Raw genomic sequence first — 8,632 nt, 5'->3', positions numbered from 1 at the left:
GCCGGGCGTTGATGAGGAAGCAGCCTCTTTCATATACGAAGTAATTTCTGTTCGTTTTAAGTTTTAATGTCGCTCCTTACTTTCAGTTAAGAAAAACTTGTTTTTTTTTATTTAATTTCAATAATGATCGCACGTCTATATCATGGTTTTATCTCTCTGCATCTGATATTATGTAAATTTTCTTTCACTAATAATTTTTCTTCTGTAAATTCAGGATTGATTAATTATCCTCATTCGGGATCAGCATAAAAACCATGGTAATACTAAATCGGCGTGTTGGTACTTGGGTGGTTCCTCTTTTGGGCTAAAGCCGGGGAAACTGCTTCCTAATCTCGGCATCCCAAAAATTCTAAGATATCTAAACTTGTGTATGCTGATTTCTAGTTTCGTTGCCAAGAAAACCAACAAAGTACTGTGGATATCATGATGGTAAATCGATGGGTAGAGCTCTATCCAATATTTTAGTTCCAAGAGGAGGGAGGTCTCTATCCGGTGTTTCCCCTCTCCCGGGAAAATACCCCCTCTTGGGGAAAATACCCCACCCCTCCCGAGGAAAATACCCCCCCTGCGGAAAATAACCCCTGTGGAAAATATTTACCCGTGGAAAATACCCCCCCCCCCGGTAAATGCCCCGTGGAAAATAAGGTTTTCCAAATTTGATAAATGTTTTTGTGTGTTTTGTTTTATATTTGTTGTAGGGGAAGGAATTTTGCTACTTGTTTAGAATATGCCACTAAATCAAGTTTACGCTGTGTAAAACCCGAGAACAAACCGGTTTTTTCGTTAGTTTCTTTCAGCTTAGCGTGATACAAGGCAAGTAACAGAACCGATGGGGAATATCTAATTTGGGCTATGTATTTGCACATAGGGGGGGGGATAAAGTATTTGGACAGTTTGAAGTCAGAAAACTATTCTTGCTTCATAATATGCAGAATAATCGTACCTAACCCATTTTGCATGCAGACCCACTATCCTTTACCCTGTCCCCCCTAATGTGCAGATATATAGTCCAAATTTGTTTCTAAAGTAACAAAGAAACTAAGAAGGAAACCGGTATGTCCCCGAGTTATGCACATCTTAAACTTCAGCGAGTGACGTATAACACACAAGTACCGGAATTTTTTATGGAGGGAGAGCCAGATTTGTTTTTGTCTTGTCTCACGCTAAGCTGAAAGAAACTAACGAAGAAATCGGTTTGTTCTCGAGTTTTACACAGCGTAAACTTCATTGAGTGGCATACGGTACACAAGTACGAAAATTCCTCCCCCTCCCCTTCGCTAAAAAACTCAATAAAATTCTCAAATTTGGAAAGCTTTGTTTTCCACATGGGGGGGGGTAGGGAGGGTAAAGGCCAAGAACCATTTTCTCTTGGGGGAGGGCACAAGGAACTTTAAAAAATGCATCAAAAATTTGTTTATATGCATTTTGTTACGTTTCTAGGAGTTGGACAACATTTTTTGTGGGGGGGGGGGTCAAACATTCTGCCCCCCTGGATACCGTCTTGTCGATGGGTACTGGTGGGATCATTTTTGCAAAAGCTGTCTTTCTGGGAAAGCATCTGTCAATAAAATGGACCGAAGGGAACAGTGAACAAATATTGGTTTGTTGTTGTCGGGGTGCTATGGTTTTAAGCTGACAGGTAGAGGGTATAGCCTACTATAGGAATTGCTACTCCCTCAATGCGTTTTCACGCACACCTGGGCCATACTCGATGCTATAGTACAACTGCATGTTACGTAATACTATATGGAGGTTGCTTGTAACTGAGGATGACATAATATCGCGTGACTAGAGCTCAGGGCCTGCTAGTCAAGTGAAGAACCCCGGTTATAACTTAGAATGAAGTAATCTTGCATGACGTTGTGCTACAGCTCACGAGACCCTAGTCAAATGGGGAACCCCCTGTTGTAACTGAGGATGGCACTCACGTGGGTGTGACGAGATACTTTGAGAAATTTGTTTTTCTTTCAAGGGTTTTTTTCAAGACGTTTTTTTCTTCGAAATTTTTTTTTTCCAAAAGCCACAACAGAATTTAGCCAGAATAAAAAAAATCCAAAGCAAATCGTATGAAAATTACTAAAACAGAATTTTAATGCTGGATTGCAAACCTGTTTCAAGGATCTTCATACGATTTGCTTTGTTTTTTGTTTTGTTTTTTTATTTTATCTGGCTAAATTCTGTTGAAGCTCTTTATTCATAAAGTAAAAAAAAAAAGTTTTAATAAAACTGATGCTTCACATGCTCCAGTCGTCGTTGATTAAAGCTAATTTATTTGTTAGCCTGTTCCTGTTTTGTTTTTTCTTCAGTTACCTGTCAGGTTACTTTTTGTCACTTACCATATATTTTGAGCTACACTTTGACAGATTGCTACGGAAGTTTAGCGGGAAAACAGTGATATAAATATGATATACAGAAATACGTGGCACCTCGTAGTAAAACAGATGACATCGTCAATTATTTTTGTTTCAATTTTCTGATAGATTTATTGTTATTCTAGTCGCTGTCTTAATTACAAGTTTGATGTGTCATAACATGTTTCAATCTATATATATATATATAAATAAGTTGTCTGTGTGTGTGTCGAGTGACGTCATGTTTGTGTGTCGACTGACGTCATGTTTGTTGATTGACGAAATTACACACCGGGACATCGGGACACACATGACGACCGGGACATCTATATATCTATATATATAAAAATAAGTTGTCTGTCTGTCTGTCTGTCTGTCTGTCAGGTGACGTCATGTTTCTGTGTCGACTGACGTCATGAAGTTAGTTGTCGTCATTTTTGCTATTACGGCGACGTCATTAAAGATATTTAATCATGAAGTTAGTTGTCGTCATTTTTTCTATAACGGTGACGTCATTAAAGATATTTAAGACATATATGTTCACGTAGAAATCTATTAATGTTTAAGTTTAAAATGACTGATGAACTTACAATGGCAAAATCCGATGAAGATGCACAAAGAGTCTATGCCAAAAAACTTACTGCTGATAGAGAAAGTCAGAAAAGAAAGCGTGCCGAGGAATCAAAAGAACAGCAAGGAAACAGGCTTGAGGCTGATAGAGAAAGAAAGAACAGAAAGCGTGACAAGGAATCAAAAGAACAGCAAGGAAACAGGCTTGAGGCTGATAGAGAAAGAAAGAACAGAAAGCGTGCCGAGGAACTACCAGAGCAACGCGAAAGCAGACTTGCTGCTAAAAGAGAAAGTAAAAAAAGAAGGTGTGCCGAGGAATCACAAGAACAGCAAGAAATCAGGCTTGCTGCTGATAGAGAAAGTAAGAAAAGAAAGCGTACCGAGGAATCACAAGAACAGCAAGAAATCAGGCTTGCTGCTGATAGAGAAAGTAAGAAAAGAAAGCGTGCCGAGGAGTCAGAGCAACCTGAAAGTTATCGCCTGGCATACAGGTACAGCCCAGTCGATGATTATAGCTTGAGTAGATGTGTTCAAATCGGGACAATGTCTAAAATTTGTCCCTATTGCAAGGCCTTGAAATTCAATGGTGAAACAATGGGAATGTGTTGCGTCTCAGGAAAAGTTAAACTTCCTCTATTGGCTGCACCACCAGAGCCATTGAAGACTTTCCTTACTGGAACTACGTCAGAATCTAAGCGTTTTTTTCAAAAATCAGAAAATACAACTCATGTTTCCAAATGACGTCGTTTGGAGCCCAAATCGAAAATCCAGATCAATTTATGTCTACTTTCAAAGTAAAAGGGCAAATTTATCATAGAGCAGGGTCCCTTCTACCATTCTCAGGCGAGAATCATAATTTTTACAATTGTACTTCATCAGTGATAGAAAGCCTGAAAAAAATCAGCTTGCCTGAAAAATTCTAATTTATGGGCACTAAAAAGATGCGTGTCCGATTGCAAAACGATGACTCTGGTCAAACATTTTCAGATCAATTGCTGGCATTTGGAAACGGAAAGCTCCCAGTAGACTCAATTTCAGGACGTATACAAGTTCCTGCTGATTTCTCTAATTTAGTGACGTCCAAAAATGAATTGATTGAAAAATTATTTCCGAATATTCTAAAAAATTATAAAAATAATAAATGGCTAAGTGAAAGAGCGATTCTCGCACCCAAAAATATAGACGTCCACGAAATCAACAATATTGTTTTGACCAAGATTCGAGACCAGACAGTCCTTTACAAGTCAGTCGACACAGTTTTGGAACCAAATGAAGCGGTTAATTATCCATCTGAATTTTTAAATTCCATAGATCTTTCAGGGTTTCCACCACACGTGCTACAACTAAAAATAGGCGTACCAATAATACTTTTAAGAAATATCAACCCACCAAAGCTTTGCAATGGCACGCGACTTGCCGTAAAAAAAAACAATGGAAAAGCTAATAGAGGCCACAATCTTGACAGGGCCTTTTGATGGTGAGGCTGTTCTTATTCCTCGCATTCCCATGATTCCAACGGATCTGCCTTTTCAATTTAAAAGATTGGAATTCCCAATTCGATTAGCATTTGCAATCACTATTAACAAAGCTCAAGGTCAATCATTAGAAAAATGTGGTACAGATCTTAATACTGATTGTTTTTCCCATGGACAATCGTACGTTGCATGTTTGAGGGTCGGTAAACCTGACAATCTATTTATACGCAGCGACAATTGGACAGCGAAGAATGTTGTATATTCGCAAGTTTTACGCAGTTAATTTGTATTGTATCTATCTATCTATCTATCTATATAAAAACGAGTTGCGTGTATGCATGTTTGTTTTTTTGTAAGAAGAGCGTTTGTATATGACGTCATTATTAGTACATACGGCTTTGTATATGCACAGACAATGGGAAAGCCAAGAATGTTGTATATTCACAATTTTTACCAAATGAAGCGGTTAATTATCCATCTGAATTTTTAAATTCCATAGATCTTTCAGGGTTTCCACCACACGTGCTACAACTAAAAATAGGCGTACCAATAATACTTTTAAGAAATATCAACCCACCAAAGCTTTGCAATGGCACGCGACTTAACGTAAAAAAAACAATGGAAAACCTAATAGAGGCCACAATCTTGACAGGGCCTTTTGAGGGTGAGGCTGTTCTTATTCCTCGCATTCCCATGATTCCAACGGATCTGCCTTTTCAATTTAAAAGATTGCAATTCCCAATTCGATTAGCATTTGCAATCACCATTAACAAAGCTCAAGGTCAATCATTAGAAAAATGTGGTATAGATCTTAATACTGATTGTTTTTCCCATGGACAATTGTACGTTGCATGTTCGAGGGTCGGTAAACCTGACAATCTATTTACATGCAGCGACAATTGGACAGCGAAGAATGTTGTATATTTGCAAGTCTTACGCAGTTAATTTGTATTGTATCTATCTATCTATCTATCTATATAAAAACGAGTTGTGTGTATGTATGTTTGTTTGTTTGTAAAAAGAGCGTTTGCATATGACGTCATTATTAGTACATACGGCTTTGTATATGCACAGACAATGGGAAAGCCAAGAATGTTGTATATTCGCAATTTTTACGTAGTTTGAAACACATATAAATCTATCTATATTCACTGGTGGGACACAGGGACACAACTACAATGGCGCGTAACTAATATGGCGCGTAACGACTTACGCGCGCGGGGGGGCTTGGGGGGCGCGAAGCGCCCCACCAACTAGGTGTTGGGGTGGCGCGAAGCGCCACCCCAACAGCTAGTATATATATAAAAATAAGTTGTCTGTGTGTCGAGTGACGTCATGTTTGTGTGTCGACTGACGTCATGTTTGTTGATTGACGAAATTACACACCGGGACATCGGGACACAAATGACGACCGGGACACCGGGACATAGGGAATATAAAAGACGACCGGGACAGTCAAAGAGAAATTACAGACTGGGATACCGGGACACAAATGACGACCGGGACACAGGGAATATAAGTGACGACCGGACACAACTACAACGGGGACGATGGGGCACAGGGGGGATATATAAATGACGACCGGGACACAGGGAATGTTCGAAGAGAAATTACAGACTGGGACACTGGGAAACAGGGAATATAAATGACGACTGGGACACTCAAAGAGAAATTACAGACTGGGACACCGGGACACAAATGACTACCGGGACACAGGGAATATAAATGACGACCGGGACACAACTACAACGGGGACGCCGGAGGGCACAGGGGGATATATAAATGACGACGGGGACATAGGGAACGTTCGATTAGCAATCACCATCAGCAAAGCTTAAGGGCAATCATTAGAATAATGAAGTAGAGATCTGAATACGGATTGTTTTTCCCATGGACAATTATATTTTGCATGTTCAAGAGTCGGTAAACCTAACAATCTATTTATATGCACAGACAATGGGACAGCGAATATGTTGTATATTCGCAAGTTTTATGTAGTTAAAAACATATATATATATATATATCTATCTATATTCACAGGTGGGACACAACTACAAAGGCACGTAACTAATATGGTGCGTGCCGGTTTACGCGCGCGGGGGGGCGCAAAGCGCCCCCATTAACTAGGTGTTGAGGTGGCGCCAAGCGCCACCCCAACAGCTAGTATGTCATATATTCATTTCGTATTTATGTCATAAATTTTTTGTTATACTTCGTAGCACCCTTTCAAAGTGTACTATTTGGAATTTTTCCAGAATTTCAGAATTATAACGCTTGAACATCTGTATTTTTGATGTTGTAGAGCTGCAATTGGTCGGAACCTGTTTCGACATGAATATAATTTGACTTTGGACGGCTTGGCTCTCTTCCACTTCGTGGTACAAGCTCAAATTCTCCTTTGAATTTAGCAGTTATCGCTATCCAGAAACTTTACATGAAAATTTATTGCTTTGCTGCAGCAAATAATCGCTAGTCCTACAATTCTAGACTCTAGAATTAAGTTTATGTCAAATTCTACCAATTAGGAAGCTTCTTTTGTCACCATGTTCATCATCTGCGCTTGAGAGAGGCGTTTACATGCATGTCAAGCAGTACTCCCATGCCTCAGCAAGTAGATAGTGAGGAGCGCATCTTTCAGCATGAAAGCCTTTGTGGACTTGTATGTGAACACCACCCTAGCAATTTTTGGAGCACTGGTACCTTGTATAACAGTACTTCATGGCGGAGGACCATGGATAGTTCTCTAGACCATAGATACCGTATAAAACGAGTAAAGCAAAAATGAATAATTTAATTGTATTTTCAAGTAAATCTTACAAAAAAATAATTATAAGACATAAATTTTAGAAAACACAACAGAGTTTTTGTAACTTAATCGTTTTCCATTAACAAATAAATCGCTTCACAGAGAGGGGGCTTGGGAACAATTCCAAATTTCATTTTTTATTGTTACATTATTGTGCATCGATTTGCACCACAGCAAGACGATGGTTCGCCATTTGATCAAATATCCAGGTTTATGTCATCAAGGCCTGATGGGTGACACCCAGTTCTGAAAGCCTAAAATAATTCCCCTTGTATTTTACATTGTGCCGCTGTTTTACATCAAAAGAAGATATGTGATATTATTTGAAAATTCCACGTTTGAATCCTGGTACCTTAAACAATGCAAGTTGTATAAAAATCTTCTATTAGCGCAATATCAGGTGTAGAGTCCTAACGCCTCCTCCTACGTTTTTAAAAGTTATTAGTGCCGCATCTATGTTATTCCTTATTGACCAGGATAGTTTAGGGACTATAGTTGGAAGGCCTAACCACTCTAACTACAGTGGTTAAATCCTTGATTTTGAAAAAAAGGTGCAACATTAAAAACAAAGCATCCAAGAATTAGAGCTTGTCCATTAGGTGTGATGCATTTAATAAAGATAACCTAGAAAAAGGATAAAAAAGAAAAGAGTGAGAAATACCTCCTAACTGTAACCCAGAAGCGAAATCTAATCTTAGTTACACCAATGAAACAAAGTGATAAGTCTCCTAGCCGAGTAGTAGCGTGCTAGATTTAAAATGCTCGTCAGTATGGACAAGAGTTAAGGTCTTGGTGTCACTGGTTATTTGGTTGGAATGGAGGTGAATGGCGTAACTCTGTAACCTCAGCTAGTGGCGACTCAGCTCTGAAGTGGCACCTGGAGAAAATAAACAGGAAGGGTGTGCGGAAGCACAGGGTGGCTGGCCCCAACCTTTCAGTGGACGTCCGAGCTGAAGGGCTATGAAACAGATATCAACCCTGCCAGTAGGGACTCTAAAGTCCAATGCTGTATTCTTTACCTTTTCTTATTAATAACTTTGCAAGAATTCCAGCGAAACTAGAAACCGTAATTCAATATAATAAACCTCTAATGTTTTTCAACCACTATTTGACCATTGTAAGAAATAACCCTAGACCAACCCATCTCTTAACTATGTTCCTGTAATCTTCATTGAACCTATTGTCTTATGAAAATGTTCTATAGTTTGATTTTGTTTTTATTATTTAGTTTGTTCTATACTTCATTTCTACGTAATATTTCAATCCGCTATCTCCTATCTTCCATGATTCCTAAGATATTTATAATTTTTCTCTTTTCCAAAATTCAGGATGCTTTAATGTAACATCAGGAATAGCTATTCATTATATTTAATTTGATATATAATCCTTAATATATTTTTTAAGCGATAATTGGTTTGGCTTCGTGAGTT

The sequence above is a fragment of the Artemia franciscana genome, chromosome 10, assembly GCF_032884065.1.
Source record: "Artemia franciscana chromosome 10, ASM3288406v1, whole genome shotgun sequence".
In the NCBI taxonomy this organism is placed as follows: domain Eukaryota; kingdom Metazoa; phylum Arthropoda; class Branchiopoda; order Anostraca; family Artemiidae; genus Artemia; species Artemia franciscana.
Note: the sequence above shows the minus strand (reverse complement) of the source record.